At 47.3% G+C, this 19,228-nt stretch overlaps 1 pseudogene; it reads left to right on the plus strand.

The window, feature by feature from the left end:
- The window catches only part of LOC139235478 (zinc finger protein 229-like), a 75,977-nt pseudogene that overhangs the window by 12,615 nt on the left and 44,134 nt on the right, over positions 1–19,228 (plus strand).

Raw genomic sequence — 19,228 nt, forward strand, 5'->3', positions numbered from 1 at the left:
ATTTCCAGGACAGATGGTGATCTGAATCCCTTCCCACAGTCCCCACATTCATCAACACAGTCATACTGGGGAGAGGCCGTTCACCTGCTCTGAGTGTGGTGAAAACTGGGCGTAGAGGAGAAACAGGCTAGAAATGTGTGTTGATTTGGATTTCAGCGCTGCAGGAGGGACAATGTGTGAGATAGGGATTTACAGCTTTGGAAGAACAAGAGAGAAAAGAATGTTCCATGGAAACTAGATGTGTCTATCCTGAATTTGTGTCTTGTACTGACAGTGATGAGTTTTGTTATTTCCTTTTACAGCGTATTAGAAGGGGAGATTTTCAGACAGGAAACACAAACCAAACATCGTGTCAAGATCTGATGGAGTCAATCGATTCATCAGGACCTGAATATCATGGGCCTTTGAAAGTGGAAGGAGAAATGTTTGTCTGTTCTGTCTGTGCGAAAAGATTTCAAATATCTGTGGAAAGAGCTTTAACCAGTGACACAGCCTGAAGAAACATCGGACCATTGACAGCGGGGAGAAACTGAAAACGTGTTGTGTGTGTGGGTGAGGCTTCAACTGATCGTCCAACCTGGAGAGTCACAAGGATACCCGCACCATGGAGAAACCGTGGAAATGTGGGGACTGTGGGAAGGGATTCAGATCACCATCTGTCCTGGAAATTCATCAACACAGTCATACTGGTGAGAGGCCGTTCACCTGCTCTGAGTGTGGGATGCGATTCACTCAGTCATCCGACCTGCTGAAACACCAGCGAGTTCACACTGGGGAGAGGCCGTTCACCTGCTCGGAGTGTGGGAAGGGATTCACTGCATCATCCGACCTGCTGAAACACCAGCGAGTTCACACTGGGGAGAGGTCGTTCACCTGCTGTGAGTGTGGGAAGGGATTCACTTGTTCATCCAACCTGCTGAAACACCAGCGAGTTCACACTGGGGAGAGGCCGTTCACATGCTGTGAGTGTGGGAAGGGATTCACTTGTTCATCCAACCTGCTGACACACCAGCGAGTTCACACTGGGGTGAGGCCGTTCATCTGCTCTGAGTGTGGGAAAGGATTCACTCAGCCATCCATCCTGCTGACACACCAGCGGGTTCACACTGGGGAGAGGTCGTTCACTTGCTCTGAGTGTGGGAAGGGATTCACTCAGTCATCCCACCTGCAGTCACACCAGCGAGTACACACTGGGGAGAGGCCGTTCACCTGCTCGAAGTGTAGGAAGGGATTCACTTGTTCATCCAACCTGCTGGCACACCAGCGAGTTCACACTGGGGAGAGGCCATTCACTTGCTCTGAATGTGGGAAGGGATTTACTCAGTCATCCAACCTGCTGACACACCAGCGAGTACACACTGGGGAGAGGCCGTTCACCTGCTCGGAGTGTGGGAAGGCATTCACTCAGACATCCCACCTGCTGACACACCAGCGAGTTCACACTGGGGAGAGGCCATTCACCTGCTCGGAGTGCGGGAAGGGATTCACTCAGTCATCCACCCTGCTGAAACACCAGCGAGTTCACAAGTGACTACAGGAGTTGGATTCTGCTGTTATTGAGGCTGTTAATCACATCCCAACTGAACCATGTTCATTCTGACAGACGAGGTTTGTCTCTGTTGATGTTAATAAACTGATAACAGGGCTGGACTTTAATATTCTGGATATATTGCTGATTGTGTTCTCGGAGCTGCAGTGTCCATTTAAGAAACACTGGGTTATCTTTCCCCTTAATTCAGCAATTCTCAACAGAAATTTCGTTTGCAATAAAATTATGAACTTTTACTTTAATCCTTAATTGATCTTTGGTACAAAATCTACAATAGTGTGTGAAAGTTTCCACTGAATAAAATCTCCAATTGGAAAGAGCTTGCTGACAATTCTTAATGACTTGCTCATTACACACAGTGGCCCCTCCATATCCACCAGAAAGAAGGGGAATGGGAATTGCTGGGGAATCAGTGTACCCAAATGTTGTCCTTCCCATCTGGGTGTGTCAATCCTCTCGGCACGAGAATGGAGACAAGTCCAGACCAAAACTGTGCGCAGTAGCCCAGGTGTGGTCTTACAGTTGTCGCAGGACTTCCTTACTTTTAGACTCCATCCCCTTTGCAATAAAGGCCAGCTGTACCTGCATGCAAACATTTTGAGTTTCATGTACAAGAATCCCCAGATCTCTCTGTATAACAGCATTTTATAATCGTCCACATCTAAATAATAATTTGCTTTTTTTTTCCTACTAAAGGAAATCACCTGATATTTTACCACATTATAGTCCATCTGCCAGATTTTTGCCCACTCATTGAGCCTATCCATATCCCTTTGTAGATTCTTTGCGTCCTCCTCACAACTTGCTTTCTCACCTATCTTTGTACCATCGGCAAATTTGGCTATGTTACACTCGGTCCCTTCATCCAAGTCATTCATATAAATTGTAATTAGTTGAGCCCACAGTACTTATCACTGCGGCACCCCACTAGTTACTGTTTGCCAACCTGAAAATGATCCATTTATCCGGACTCTCTATTTTCTGTTAGTTTGACAATCCTCTATCCATGTTGATATATTATCCCCAACCCCATGAGCTCTTAGCATGTGCAGTAATATTTTGTGTGGCACCTTTTCGAATGCTTTCTGGAAATTAAAATATACAACATCAAGTGGTTCTCCCTTATCCACTCTGCTCGTTACATCCTCAAACAACTACAGCAAATTTGTCAAACATGATTTCCCTTTCATAAAACTATGCTAACTCTGCCTAACTGCAGTATGATTTTCTAAATGTCCTGCTAGTACTTCCTTAATGATGAATTCGATTATTTTCCCACTGACAGATGGTAAGCTAACTGATGTATAGTTTCCTGCTCCCTGTCTCCCTCCTTACTTGAATAGGCGTGTTACATTTGCAGTTTTCCAGTCTACTGGGACCTCTCCAGAATTCAGGGAATTTTGGTGGAGTACAACCAATGCATGCATTATTTCTGCAACTAATTATTTTAAGACCCGAGGATGCATGCCGTCAGGTCCAGAGGACTTGTCCACCTTTAGTCACATTAGTTTGATTAGCACTTTATCTGTAGTGATAGTGATTGTTTTAAGTCATCCCCCCCCACTCCCCCTCCGCAATAGCTCCTTGGTTATTAACAGTTGGTATGTTTTTAGTGTCCTCTACCGTGAAGCCTAATACAAAATATTCGTTCAAAATCTCTGCTATTTCCGTGTTTCCCATTAGTAATTCTCCAATGTCATCCTCTAAGCGAGCAATGTTTACTTTAGATACTCGTTTCCTTTTTATATCCAGCAGAAGCTCTTACTGTTTGTTTTTATATTTCTTGCTAGTTTGCTCTCATCTGCTATCTTCTCTATCTTTTTCATTTTTTAGTCATCCTTTGCAGGTTTCTGAAAATTCCCAATCCTCTGGCCTTCCACTGTCCTTCACAACATTATCTGCCATTTTTTCCAATTTGATACCATCCTTTACTTCCATGATGACACTTGCTGCACACGTGATTGACCAGGACACGAGAGGTGTGGTTGCTCCACAACGACAGGGTTTCATCTGTTTCAACAGAAACAACTACACTGTGTTATTTCCAGAAATAATCCCCGCTGTCTGGCCTGAATGAATCCATGTCACTACCAAATGCTGCAATGTTTCCTCCACCCCACAGAGTTCCATCTGTTTAAAGCCACGACAGAAATGTCCCCTTTCCTCCTGGAGTTTGAGGGACATCAGCTTTAACAATGGGGCAGAGTTTCAGCCAATGAGCGAGATCCAGACCCAGCCCCGCCCACTGCGGGGCTGCAAGCGTCACCTCTCACACACTGTGATTGGTTGGAGGATCAACCGCATGCCTGGTCCTCCAGCCCCACCCCCACTCTCCCTATTGGTCGGGAGCTGCCGTCAATCAGCCGGGTAGTGTGAGCTGAGCATGCACAGTGGGTGAGTCAGCAGGTGAGAGATGGGCGGAGGGAGGGAGCGGGTTAATAAAGAACTCGATTATTTGTACTGCCAAAATGGCCGCCACGCTGCACTATTTGTCTATGATTGGTCCCTTGGAGGATAAGCCACACCCTGAGATTTCACTGGAATGTGTAACTGGAACCGCCCATCGCAAGGTCTCACTGACTTTGCAAATTGTAACTTGATCCACTTTGAATTCCTGAAGTGACAGAGGACAGAGCTCCCCATAAGATAGCAAGGGCCAGCCAAAGTACCTTGCCCCCATCCCAGTGCATGCCTCCCCCAGCCGAAGTGCATTACCCCAGTCCCAATACATGCCTCCCCCAGCCGAAGTGCTTTATCCCAGTCCCAATACATGCCTCCCCCAGCCAAAGTGCTTTACCCCAGTCCCAATACATGCCTCCCCCAGCCAAAGGGCTTTACCCCAGTCCCAATACATGCCTCCCCCAGCCGAAGTGCTTTACCCCAGTCCCAATACATGCCTCCCCCAGCCGAAGGGCTTTACCCCAGTCCCAAGATATGCCTCCCCCAGACGAAGTGCCTTACCCCAGTCCCAGTGCATGCCTCACGCAGCAGAAGTGCCCGACACTAGTCCCATTGCATTTCTCCTCCCGCCGAAGTGTCTTACCACCGTCCAAGTATATGCCTCCCACAGCCAAAGTGCCTTATCCCAGTCCCAGTATATGCCTCCCCAGCCGAAGTGCCTTACCAAAGTTCAAGTGCATGCCTCTCCCAGCCGAAGTGCCTTACTCCAGTCAAAGTGCATGCCTCCCCCAGCCGAAGTGCCTTACCCCAGTCAGAGTGCATGCCTCCCCCAGCCGAAGTGCCTTACCCCAGTCCCAGTGCAACCCTCCCCCAGCTGAAGTGCCTTACCCCAGTCCCAGTACATGCCTCCCCCAGCTGAAGTGCCTTGTCACAGTGTGAGTGCATGCCTCCAACAGCCAAAGTATTTTACCCCAGTCGCAGTGCATGCCTTGCCCAGCCGAAGTGCCTTACCCTAGTCGCAGTGCATGCCAACCCCAGCCGAAGTGCCTTATCCCAGTCCCAGTACATGCCTCCACCAGTTGAAGTGCCTTAGCCCAGTCCCAGTGCATACCTCCACCAGTTGAAGTGCCTTAGCCCAGTCCCCGTGTTAGCGTCCCCCAGTTGAAGTGCCTTACCACAGTCCCAGTGTATCCCTCCACCCGTTGAAGTGCATTACCCTAGTCCCAGTGCATGCCTCCCCCAGCCGAAGTGCCTTAAATCAGTCCCAGTGAATGCCTCGCCAAGCCAAAGTGCCTTACCCCAGTCCCAGTGTATCCCTCCACCAGTTGAAGTGCCTTACTGCAGTCCAAGTGCATGCTTCCCCCAGTTGAAGTACCTTACACAAGTCCCAGGTATCCCTCCCCCTGTTGAAGTGCGTTACCCTAATCCCAGTGTATTCCTCCCCCAGCCGAAGTACGTTACCCCAGTCCCACTGTATCCCTCCCCAGATGAAGTGCCTTACCCCAGTCCCAGTGCATGCCTTTCCCAGTTGAAATGCCTAACCGCAGTACCAGTGTATGCCTCTACCAGTTGAAGTGCCTTACTCCAGTCCGAGTGCACACCTCTGCCAGCCGAAATCCATTGCATGCCTCTCCCAGCCAAAATGCGTTGTCCCAGTCCCAGTATATGCCTCCACCAACCAAAGTGCCGAAAACCAGTCGCAGTTTATGCCTATCCCAGCCAAAGGGCCTTACCCTAGTCCCAGTGCATGCCTCCACCAACCAAAGTGCCTTACCCCAATCCCAGTGTATCACTCCCCCAGTTGAAGTGCCTTAGCCCAGTCCCAATTTATGCCTCCCCCATTTGAAGTGTCTTATTCTAGTCCCAGTGTTCGCATCACCCAGTTGAAGTGCCTTACCCCAGTGCCAGTGTATCCCTCCCTCAGTTCAAGTGCCTTACCCCGGTCCAGTCTATCCCTGCCCCAGTTGAAGTGCCTCACCCCAGTCCCAGTATATGCATCCCCCAGCCGTAGTGCCTTACCCCAGTCCCAGGGTATCCCTCCCCAGCTGAAGTGCCTTAGACCGGTCCCGGTGTAAGCCTCCCGCAATTGAAGTGCCTTATTCCAGACCCAGTGTATCCCTCCCACAGTTGAAGTGCCTTTCCTCCAGTCACAGTGTATCGCTCCCCAGCCGAAGTTTCTTACTCCAGTCCCAGTGTACGCCTCCCCCAGTTGAAGTGCCTTACCCCAGTGCCAGTTTATCCCTCCCCCAGTTGAAGTGCCTCCCCCAGCCATTGTGCCTTACCCCAGTCCCAGTGCATGCCTCCTCAGCCAAAGTGCTCTAACCCAATCACAGTATATGCCTCCCCCAGCTGTAGTGCTTTACCTCAGTCCCAGTGTAACCCTCCCTCTGTTGAAGTGCCTTACCCCAGTCCCAGTGCATGCCTCCCGCAGTTGAAGTACGTTGTTCCTGTCCCAATGTATCCCTCCCACATTTGAAGTGCCTTACCCAGTCCCAGTGTATCCCTCCCCAGCCGAAGTGCCTTACCCCAGTCCAAGTATATACCTCCCCCAGTTGAAGAGCCTACCCCGAGTCCCAGTGCATGCCTCCCCGAGTTGAAGTGCATTGTTACAGTCCCAGTGTATCCCTCCCCAGCCGAAGTACCTTACCCCAGTCCCACTGTATCCCTACCCAGATGCAGTGCCTTACCCCAGTCCCAGTGCATGCCTCTCCCAGTTGAAGTGCCTGACTCCAGTCCGAGTGCACAGCTCTGCCAGCCGAAGTCGCTTACACCCGTGCCAGTGCATGCCTCTCCCAGCCAAAATGCCTTGTCCCAGTCCCAGTATATGCCTCCACCAACTAAAGTGCCTTAAACCAGTCGCAGTTTATGCCTATCTCAGCCAAAGTGCCTTACCCCAGACCCAGTGCACACCTCCCCCACAACTGAAGTCCCTTACCCCATCCCAGTGCATGCCTCCCCAAGTCGAAGTGCCTTGCCACAGTATGAGCGCATGCCACCCCCAGCCAAAGTATTTTACTCCAGTCGCAGTGCATGCCTTGCCCAGCCGAAATGCCTTACCCCAATGGCAGTGCATGCCTCCCCCAGCCGAAGTACCCTACCCCAGTCCCAGTATATTCTCCACCAGCCGAAGTGCCTTATCCTAGTCCCAGTGCATGCCTCCCCCAACCGTCGTGCCTTACCCCAATCACAGTGTATCCCTCCCCCAGTTCAAGTGCCCTTAACCCAGTCTCAGTTTATGCCTCCCCCATTTGAAGTGTCTTATTCCAGACCCAGTGTAGCCCTCCCACAGTTGAAGTGCCTTTCCTCCAGTCCCAGTGTATCCCTCCTCTAATTGAAGTGCCTTACTCCAGTCCCAGTGTTAGCATCCCCCAGTTGAAGTGCCTTACCCCAGTCCCAGGGTAACACTCCCAGCTGAAGTGCCTTTGCCCAGTCCTGCTGTGAGCCTCCCGCAGTTGAAGTGTCTTATCCAGACCCAGTGTATCCCTCCCACAGTTGAAGTGCCTTTCCTCCAGTCACATTGTATCGCTCCCCAGCCGAAGTGTCTTACTCCAGTCCCAGTGTATGCCTCCCCCAGTTGAAGTTTCTTACTCCAGTCCCAGTGTATGCCTCCCCCAGTTGAAGTGCCTTACCCCAGTCCCAGTATATGCCTCCCCTAGCCATAGTGCCTTACCCCAGTCCAAGCGCATGCCTCCTCAGCCAAAGTGCCCTCCCCCAATCCCAGTATATGTCTCACCCAGCTGTAGTGCCTTACCTCAGTCCCAGTGTAACCCTTCCTCTGTTGAAGTGCCTTACCCCAGTCCCAGTGTATGCCTCCCCCAGTTGAAGTACCTTGTTCCTGTCCCAATGTATCCCTCCCACATTTGAAGTGCCTTACCCCAGTCCCAGTGTATCCCTCCCCAGCCGAAGTACCTTACCCCAGTCCCAGTACATGCCTGCCCTAGTTGAAGTGCCTTAACCCAGTCCCAGTGCATGCCTGCTCTAGTTGAAGTGCCTTAACCCAGTCCCAGTGCATGCCTACCCTAGTTGAAGTGCCTTAACCCAGTCCCAGTGCAAGCCTGCCCTAGTTGAAGTGCCTTAACCCAGTCCCAGTGCATGCCTACCCTAGTTGAAGTGCCTTACCCCAGTCCCAATGTATCCCTCCCCCAGCCGATGTGTCTTACACCAGTCCCAATGTATCCCTCCCCCACCGATGTGCCTTACCCCCGTCCCAATGTATCCCTCCCCAGCTGAAGTGCCTTACCCCAGTCCCAATGTATCCCTCCCCCAGTTGAAGTGCCTTACCCCAGTCCCAGTGCATGTCTCCCCCAGCCGATGTGCCTTACCCCAGTCCAATGTATCCCTCCCCCAGCCGAAGTGCCTTCCCCAAGTCCTATTTCCCTGCACCACCTGCATGGAATGATTCGGGCCAGGAGGGGGCGGGGCTTGCCGCTTGTCAATCACAAAGTGCAGAACCAATAGTTTCCTGGGTTAATAAACCCGGGGAGTGAGAGGGGTCACACAGCCCGTGTGTGGGCCCAGGCCCGAGAGACAACACTCCGCACCATCCGCTTCACCCACACCCGGGCTCGTCCCCAGGCCCCGAATCACAGCCTGCAGACCCCGTGTTTACCCACCGGTTACAGTCACGGTCAATGAGCGTCCGGGGGAGTGGGCTCAGCGGCCATCATCTTGGTCAGGTTGGAGGGAGCGGGCTTAGTGGCTGCCATCTTGGTCTGGGCGGGTCTCGCGGCGCATGCGTGGCTTTTTCAGCAGGGACAATGGGTGGGCGGGGCTTCAGGTTGTCTGTCAGTTTGATTGGACCACATGTTTGTGACCAGGACAGTGGCCCCTGAAAGGGAGTCTTGTGCTGATTGTTGCCTGGTGACTCTGGGCCAGCCCGACTCACCTTATTGGGTCAGCCTGGGCTCAACCGATTGGGCCTGCCTGGGCTCAACCTATTGGGCCAGCCTGGGCTCACCATATTGGTTCAGCCCAGGATCTTACTATTGGGCCAGCATGGGCTCATCCAATTGGGCAAGCACGGGCTGACCCTATTGGGCCAGGACGGCCTCACCCTATTGGGCCACTCAATTGCATTCTTTTGGGCCAGCACAGGCTCAGCCGACTGGCCAGCCCGGGCTCACCTTATTGGGGCAGCATGCGTTCACCCAATTGGACCAGCACAAAAGACGCAGTGTCCAGCAGAGAGAATCAGCAGCTCATTGATTTTATTCTCACTCTGCGCACAGCGGGCGCAGAACTGAACCCAACCTTGTAAACTGGAAATGCATCATCACAGTCACATTGGGGAGAGGACGTTCACCTGCTCTGAGTGTGGGAAGTGATTCATTCAGTCATCCAACCTACTGACACACCACCGAGTTCACAAGTGACTGCAGGGGTTAGATTCTGCTGTTATTGCTGGTGTTAATGGCTTCCTGACTGAATCTTGTTTCTTGTGTTTGTTGGAATTTGTTTCTGCTGATGTAAATAACCCCTATAACTGGGCTGGAGTTTAATAATTTGATATTTTAAATAACAGAGTGTGTCGATATTTGATGTCTCCAAGATAAGAGGGGACTAAGTTATTTCCTGTTACCGACTGCACCATTTTGTGCATTTTCTACTTTCTAATTCTACATTATTTCAGTCTCATATCTTTGGTTAATCTCAGGGACAAGTCTCAGTTCCTCATACCTTCCAGAGTACCTCTCCTTGCCTTGGTATTGAGCAAAGGTGTCAGAAACACGCCCGGGATCACTAAACACAAAACCCAGTCTCTTAATCACTTTCAGATACTGGACTGAGTGTGTGCCCCTATTGGAGCGGATTTTTGGACATATACTTGACTAGTATACGGGACCAAACATTTGTTTTTATATTCCCCTTGAATAAATTTTGTAAGGGACAATACTGATGCATTATGCTTTATATAAAAAAAGCGCAGTTAGACTTCAAGGTATGCTGGCCTTGAGTTATGGAGATAGGAAAGTGAGATAATGAACGACTGGAGAGATAAGTGGGGGTATGTTTGTCTATACTGGTGCCAAAAAGCCTGCCACTTGTCTTTTTGTTGATAAAAGGGGAACTAGTCCTCTTGGATGTATATAATTCCTGTCACAATGCGAGGCTGGTTTATATCAAGAGCTCAGCCTTGGACAGTAATTGTATGAAAAGCTTTGTAAACCTTGTAATGCGATGATTGGACTTAAGGACTAGTGCTAAAGCACGTGATGTAAAGTGACATAATTTGTAAGATAAAAAACTTCACTGGAGATATCAAATTGAGAAGCTGGTTCAGAGACAGGGGTCTCTAACACTTCTCCCAAAGCTTTGTCTCCGATTTAATAAACCTCTCTCTATATATTATACAGTCTCGGAAATATTTTTCCACAACAAAATGGCGTCACAAACAGGATACTGTCCGATCAGACGTGATCACTTAAGACAGTATTTGGAATCTGGTGTTAGAGACTGAGAGAGAGGTGTATGAGCACGACGGGATAGTGTATAAGATACGAGTAAGTAGATAGCAGGAGGAGGCTGACTAACCAGTTTGAGTTGTCCCTTTAGTAACTAAGGTCGGTGCAGAAGGGAGATGATCACTCCAACCTAGAGCCGAAACTCCGGTGATAAGGAAACATGCTAGCTTTATTGTGAAGAAAAAGGTTCTCCACAGAGTAGTCATGGCCATGAGTATTACAGAAACAAAGGGAAACGTCCAAGACTGGCGAACATGGAAGGTAAGGAAGGGAATGTAAAACGTGGGCTGCCCGGGTCATTAATTAATTCCTATCATTAATTGTAACTTGCGTAATTACATAATGCCATAAGAAAGCTGATAGTGACTATCTTAAGTGACATATGGATCCAAAAATAGAACTGGCCAGACTTAAGCTTTGTTGAATGAAGAGAGACTTTTGTGAATATCTATTTTGAATGAGAATACTTGAGTGATCTTGACTGCGGAATGAATGAAAAGCCTGTTTGGGAAGGTATGGAGTGGCTGACTGTTTTAGCTCCACCCACCTTTTCCAAATAGGGTGAAAGTTTTTTTTAACCCTTCGCAGTGTTGTCCTGTATATGGGAAGTTTAAGAAAGTGTGAACCTTATGGTATTACATTTTAAGTTAGAAACGCAGGTGTGGATATATTCGGATGATAAGTTACAGAGCTAGGAAATGCACAAAGGATAGGTTTGTTGAATAAAAGATAAAAAATACATGGTCCTGGTAGTAAAAAAAAAAGAATTTATTTGACACGCTCACTTACTTGTTGAAAGTAAACATGCAATTGGGTTGAAAGACCTAAATTTAGTCGAGGAATGAGATAAAGAATGCATTTTAAAACGCTCCCATTTTCCTTTGTGTAAAACCTTGACACAAAAGCTTCTAGCTTAGTAAAAAAAAAGATTTAAATTGAGAAATACCTTCAGGGATCAGGTCAAACTCCTGGGCGAGTGGTGAGCTATCTGTGAATGTGTAAAAGAGACTTTTGAAAAAGGCTAAAACAGTAAGCTTTAGCAGTTTAGAAAAGAAAAAGATAAAGACGCAACTTTGAAAATAAACAAATTAAACGATTGGAAAGAAAAACTGTCTTCGATTGTCTGATGATTTTCAATACAAAACCTAATTTGAAGAAAGGTGATCTAAAAAAAAAAGACGTAATGCACTAATTAGGTGCTGGAAAAAATAAAGGGGTGTTTGCGATGGATAAAGACATAACTTACTAAATACCAGTTGATATCAGCTGTGAAAAAGATATTGGTTTAATTGGAAAAAAAAAATTTGAAGAGGTAAAAAACACTCTCCATTGATAATGACTTTAAATTATTAAAATTAAGTCAGTGCTGCTGGGCCCGAGACGAACAGATAAGTATTGAGAAACTACACCAGGACACTTCTGAGGAGGAAATAGGTATGTGGACAAAGCAGGGCGCAACGCAAGGGAAGGATAACGTTTGGAGACGAAACGACAAGGTAATGGCGCCTGAATGCATACAGAATACCTTATTGGAGTTGCATCATGGCCTGTCTCAATCAGGATGAGAGGCCATGACCGGGAGTCTTGGGAGAGATTGGTGGTGGAAAGGGATGGGGAGAGATATCACCAAACATTGCCATCGATGCATTACGTGCGCACAATATGATCCAGGCCGGCCCATTAAAATTAAAATGGGACACCAGCCCCGTCAACGGGGGCCATGGGAACATGTACAAATTGATTTCACAGGTACTTTGTCCCCATCCCATGGAAAAAAGATATTGCCTAGTGATTATAGATCAACTTACTCGGTGGGTGGAAGCTGTCCCCACACGTGATTGCACTGCCTCAACAGTGGTAAGGATATTCTGACCAAGGCACCCACTTCACCAGGAAGATTGTAAAAACAATATGCCAGCTGATGGGCATAAAACAAAAATTCCACATCCTCTACCACCCGCAGAGTTCTGCGATGGTAGAGTGCATGAACCATACACTTAAGAACGCCCTGGCAAAGGCCATGCAAACGTCAGGAAAAACGTGGACGGAAGTAGTACCCATAATATTGATGAAGTTAAGAGCCACGACAAACTGGACAACCGGATTAACCCCTTATGAACTAATGACAGGAAGGGCGATGCAATTACCAGAGAACATCATAACAGGGGGGGCCGATGTAGGCCCATTAAAAGACAAAATAAAACGGTATGTCTTGGAACTAAGTACTCAATTAAAAGGGATGTGTAAATTAGTTAGGGACAATCAGCAAGAAAGAGACGCGGAAGCAGAGCTTACAAAGCTCCCTGAAGTCCCGTTGGCGGGAAGTCACATTATGGTAAGGGTCCTCCCGGGAAAACTGGGGTTTGCCCCGGAAAACTGGTGTTTGCCCCAAAATGGATAGGACCATATGAGGTTATAATCAGCGGGGATACTTGTGCCTGCATCGATGTTAAAGGGAATGGACAATGGAAGCATTGGACCCAGCTAAAGGTTTTTGAACCAGCCGTTTAGCACACGTATTAGTTGTTGTTGTTTGTCTATTTACAGATTGACAGCGAGAGATTCTTCAAGCAAGCCATATGGCCATTTTGCCTTTGACTATTTGTTAATTATAGAGTAATAAGATGAAACTATATATTGTGATCGGTGCAATTATCATAGTTCGTGTTTGGTCCGGCCTGCTAGCTAGACCGAAACGAGAGTTACCTGTGAATACCTTTTTATACATGTCTTATGTTTACGTGCAAAATGGGAACTTTTCTGGTTACTGAGTATGTTCGCACATCCCCATACATAGCAAAGGAGGCATCCCTTTGAGGTCAATCTCCCTCAACATTTCGGAAGTAGTGGAGTGGGTAATAAAGAAACGTGGAGATGGGGGGGTTACCTTTTGGATGCATTGACGGATGGTACCAGCCGGAATACAATAGGTCGGTACGACCCCCATTCATGGTTTTGACCAACACCTCAGGAGTTGGAAGGCTCACCGCTGACATTTGTTTCACTAGAAACCTGACTGGTGAGGAAACAGGTTTTGAGCAGGATATAGCAATTGTACACAATACTTTAATCTCACCAGGTGGAACATAACATACAGCGAAACAATAAACCAGGGGTTCCTTGAAATGGAGGGTTTGAAGAATCAGACAAGTAGCCAGGACTGGGACCCTAAGATTAGGTGGCGACGGGGGCTGAGAGAGAGATTGGGATCGAATCTAAAAGCATACAATGGCACTTATTTTGTGTGCGGGCACAAGGCCAACCCCTGGTTGCCACAGGACTGGAGGTGATCCTGTTATTTGGGATATGTGGTCACCTTTGTCAGACGGGTACATACTTTAGCAGAAGTACAGACACCAGGTCGAATAAGACGAGCTGTTACCCTGGTAGAGAGGCTATTTGGGGTCATGATGCTCCCATTCGGGATAGGACGCACCATGGATGAATTACGTAACCTAGGGAAGGTACTGGAACAGATAGTTAACGACACTGCTGAAGCAATGGAGGGCATAACGGCTGAAATGGTAGCCATGCGCACAACGGTACTCCAGAAACGAATGGCCCTAGATACTAGCACAAAGTGGGGGCACATGTGCTTTAATTGGAGCTGAATGTTGCACTTACATTCCCGATAATTCAGAAAACATAACCAACCTCGCTGATCACATAAGAAGGGACGTAAAGAAGTTATCCACGACAGCAGGAGGATCTGGCTGGTTTGACTAGCTGTTAGGGGAATCCTGGGGGTCCTATCTTATGCATGGAGTAATTATTCTGGTTGTAATAATAATTACTTGCTATCTGATTGTCGGGTGTTTTAATATCTGGTGTAAAGTTATGATGGCCCGACTGATCCAGTAGCCAGTGTAATCGCCGAAGAAGCAGCAGCACACCTGATGGAAATACCTGAAGACACCAAGGATGAAGAAACAGACGACGTTGACACCGACCACTATCTTTGAAGGGTAGCCTGGAGCTACAGGCAAGGTGTACATACGGAACATCAGGGGAGTAACATACGCCAAAGGACGAATATATGACACCATGTGACCATTGTGGTCATCTAGATTTCGTGAACATCCTCCAGGACCAAAAGGGGGAATATTGTTGGAGCGGATTTTTGGACATATACTTGACTAGTATACGGGACCAAACATTTGTTTTTATTTTCCCCTTGAATGAATTTTGTAAGGGACAATACTGATGTAATATGCTTTATACAAAAAAACACAGTTAGACTTCAAGGTATGCTGACCTTGAGTTATGGAGATAGGAAAGTGAGATAATGAACGACTGGAGAGATAAGTGGGGGTATGTTTGTCTATACCAGTGCCAAAAAGCCTGCCACTTGTTTGTTTGTTGATATAAGGGGAACTAGCCCTCTTGGATGTATATAATTCCTGTCACAATGCGAGGCTGGTTTATATCAAGAGCTCAGCCTTGGACAGTAATTGTATGAAAAGCTTTGTAAACTTTGTAATGCGACTTAAGGACTAGTGCTAAAGCACGTGATGTAAAGTGACGTAATTTGTAAGATAAAAGAAGCTCACTGGAGATATCAAATTGAGAAGCTGGTTCAGAGACTGCGGTATCTAACACTTCTCCCAAAGCTTTGTCTCCGATTTAATAAACCTCTTTTTATATATTATACAATCTCGGAAATATTTTTCCACAATACCCCACCTCATCTCTCTCTGAACCAATCACATCAAATAATTGGCAAAGATTTAGAATCAACTAGATGAATAAGTAAACACATCACAGCCGAATAACCTAGCTCTATATTCACAGGAGAAAGTCTGTTATCTAACGCCTCGAATGTCAATTGGTGAGATGAGCGACTGAATGACTTTCCACGTGCAACAGCATCCATTCCCACTGTCCCTACATTTACAGTGTTGAGTCAGGTGGGCGCACGAGTCTCACAGGCTGAACGATTGGTTGAAGGTAAATTCACACACACAACATGTGTCCTGTTTCTCCCCGCTGTGATTGGTGTTTTTACAAAGGCTGATGATAAGGTGATCCAAATCAATCCAGGGAATCTCTCAAATCTTGACGTGATGTCCGGTTTGAGTTTCCCAGCTGCAGATCCTCCTCATCTAATACCCTGCAAATGGTGGTTACAAACGTTGTTACTTTAAGTAAAGGATTGAAATTCAGAACACACTATTCCAGATTCTACAGAACATCCTGTCCTCTCCTGTCCCCGCTAAGCTGTAAATTCTTTATTCAAGACTCTACCCTCCATCCTCACTCTCTAAAATTAACATTCCTTTCATCGCCTGAGATGTATTATCTCCAGAAAGTGCTGAATCTGGCTGTGTGCAATTCCACAGATATTAGAAAACCTCTCGTGCCTCACCGTCAGTCGACACAGTGAGTGCCAGCAGGATTCCCACTTTGGTAGGCATCACAGCCTCAAATCCTGTCCCCAAATGACATCCACACACTTCCCAGTTGACGTCACTTGATCGGTCTGAAGAGCAGGGGCAGTGTCTGATTTTTACTCTTATTTAGCCCAATGGTATTGAGCACAATTATAACCCCTGAACTGCTGCCTTGGCTGAAGTCAACCAACAGCCCAGATCAAGGATTGAACTTGGGACCTTCCCAGTCAGTATTGTAGTGTTCTAAAATTTGGGGGGTTGGGGAAGGATTAGAACAGAATATTTTGAAACAAATTTCACTCCACCTTTAAATGAAATCTTCCTCACACTGCACAATTCTGGACTCTTTCCAAATTATACAATTGGATCATCATAATCAGTGAGACATTTTAGAAATGTTCAAGTAACTGAAATGGACAGCTTTACAATCACTGCACAGTACAGAAGGGAGCGACTGTCAATGGGAGCTCTGTTAGTGAAGTCCTCCGACACCCCAAGATAAACTGGACTGTCCCTTTAACTATAAAGAAGCAGAGAAAGCGGAGTCCTTGTCCCTTTAAATATCTGTCCCATTCCCCCAGACAGTGGGAGGAGGAACAGCGCACGGTCTCTTTATATCCTGACCCGGCAAGCACCGCCGGATGGGCTGCCGCAGGGTCCTAAAATGCACATCGAAAAAACGGTCGGGTTGAGCAGAACAACTGAAAAGGGCAAACACAGAGTCTTTGCTATATATATAAATATTTATGTGTGTTTGCAAACAAAATACGACACTCTTAATGTTTGCTAGTCAATTCCACAAAGATAAATAATTATCTTCACCATTATTTTCCAACAATTTATTTCCATTTTGTTTACAATGCAATTGCGGGGTGTTTAATAACTTTACCATTAATTGATAACACATTGTCTTGTGTGCTCTTGTTCAAAAAGTGACGTCACATTGACCATTCTGTTACAAGGTGACCATGTCTGTCTGCAGTAATCAGTGGGAAAGCGGATTAAATCAAATCGAGGATAATGAGCAACCCCCACCCCCCCTCCCCGCCGTCTCTGCGCTTTATTGTCCAGTTATCATCGCACCGTCACACAGAAGCTCCTGAGATTTACCTCCAGTGGGAAAGAGGAGCTGGGGTGAGGAGTTGTATTTAGAGAGGGAGTTGAAGAGTCGGAGTGAAGGAGATGTATGAGTGAAAGGGATTTACTGAAATTAATCACCTCTGTTGTGCTATGATGCGGTTCATTTTTATTTTAAAATGTTTATAATTCACTGAAGTTAAATGCGGGGCAGCAGTTACTTGTGGGCACTGGGTTGTTTCTGTTGAATTAATGTGGACCGTGTTAATTGGGAATAGACTGAGTGGGATCATTCTGTGCTGAATGCAATGCTGGGCTGCGGGTTTGCACTCAGTCCCAGTGACGAGGTGCTTTCGACAACAAATCCAAAAACTACTCGCATTGTGACACCAAATCCAGGGACCACTTACACTGAGGCACCAAATCCAGGGACCACTTACACTGCGACACGAGATCCTTGGACCAGTTACACTGAGGTACCAAATCCAGGGACCACTTACACTGAGACTACAAAATTACACAGGATTTACGACACACAAATGGGCCATTCGGAATAATCAGTCCATGCTGGCGTTTGTGCACCATTCGGGAATTAGAGAGTCTTAGTGTGGGCAATGGTCATGATGCTGAAACCAGCTCTAGTGAGGGCAAAAGCTGAGTAATGGATGAAGATATGTCGGTGGAATCACACGGTGACTGGTGGGGCCTGGTACAGGAACATAAGAAGTAGCAACAGGAGTCGGTCACCTGGCCCCTCATGGCTGATCTGATCATGGACTCAGCTCCACTTTCCTGCCCGTTCCCCATAATCCTTTATTCCCTTATTGCTGAAAAATCTATGTATCTCCGCCTTAAATATATTCAATGACCTAGCCTCCACAGCTCTCTGGGGCAGAGAATTCCACAGATTTACAACCATCTGAGAGAAGAAATTCCTCCTCATCTCAGTTTTAAATGGGCGGTCCCTTATTCTGAGACTTTGCCCCCTAGTTTTAGTTTCCCCTGTGCGTGGAAATATCCTCGCTGCAAGCATATTGTCGAGCTTCCTCATGATCCTATATTTTTCAATAAGATCACCTCTCATTCTTCTGAACTCCAATGAGCATAGGTCCAACCTACTCAACCTATCTTCATAAGTCAATCACCTCATCACTGCAATCAACCCAGTGAACTTTCTCTGAACCACCTCCAATGCAATTATATTCCTCCTTAAATACGGAGATGAAAACTGTATGCAGTACTCTTGGTTTGGATTCACCAATAACTTGTGCAGTTGCAGCAGGAATTCTCAGCTTTTCTAATCCATCCCCCTTGCAATAAAGTCCAACATTCCATTTGCCTTCCTGATTCAGTGGGGATGTCGCACTTTATGAGGGAGGCTTTGAGGGTGTCCTTGTAACCTTTCTGCTCCCCACGTTTGGCTTGTTTGCCATGAAGGACCTCCACAAAGAGCATTTGCTTCGGGAGTCTCATGTCTGGCATGCAAACTGTGTGGCCTGCCCAGCGGAGCTGATCGAGTGTGGTCAGTGCTTCAATGCTGGGGATGTTAGCCTAGACGAGCACGCTGATGTTGGTGCGCCTGTCATTCCAGGGTATTTGTAGGATCTTGTGGAGACATCATTGGTGATATATCTCCAACGATATGAGGTGTCTGCTGTATATGGTCCGTGCCTCTGAGCCATTCAGGATGGTGGGTATTACTACAGCCCTGTAGACCATGAGCTTGATGGTAGCTTTGAGGGCCTGGTCTTTGAACACTCTTTTCCTCCGCCGGCTGAAGGCTGCACTGCCGCACTGGAGGTGGTGTTGAATCTCCTCATCAATGTCTGCTTTTGTTGGTAAGACGCTCCCGCGGTATGGGAAATGGTCCATGTTGTCGAGGGCTGCGCCGTGGATCTTGATGACTGGGTGACAGTGTTGTACGTTGAGTACTGGCTGGTGGAGGATCTTTGTCTTACGGATATTTAGCGTAAGGCCCATGCTTTCGTGTTCCTCAGTAAATACGTCGACTATATCCTGGAGTTCAGCCTCAGAATGTGCGCAGACACAGGCGTTGTCCACGTACTGTAGCTCAACGACAGAGGTTGGGGTTATCTTGGACTTTGTCCCGGAGGCAGCGAAGATTAAACAGGTTCCTGCTGGTTCTGTAGTTTGATTCCACTCCAGCAGGGAATTTGTTGACTGTGAGGTAGAGCATGGTAACGAGGAAGATTGAGAAGAGGGTGGGAGCAATGACGCAGCCCTGTTTGACACTGGTCCGGACGTGGATTGGATCTGTAATGGATCCGTTGGTAAGGATTATCACCTGCATGTCATCATGGAGCAGGTGAAGGATGTTGACACATTTTTGA

Source organism: Pristiophorus japonicus, chromosome 23 (assembly GCF_044704955.1).
Source record: "Pristiophorus japonicus isolate sPriJap1 chromosome 23, sPriJap1.hap1, whole genome shotgun sequence".
Lineage (NCBI taxonomy): Eukaryota > Metazoa > Chordata > Chondrichthyes > Pristiophoridae > Pristiophorus > Pristiophorus japonicus.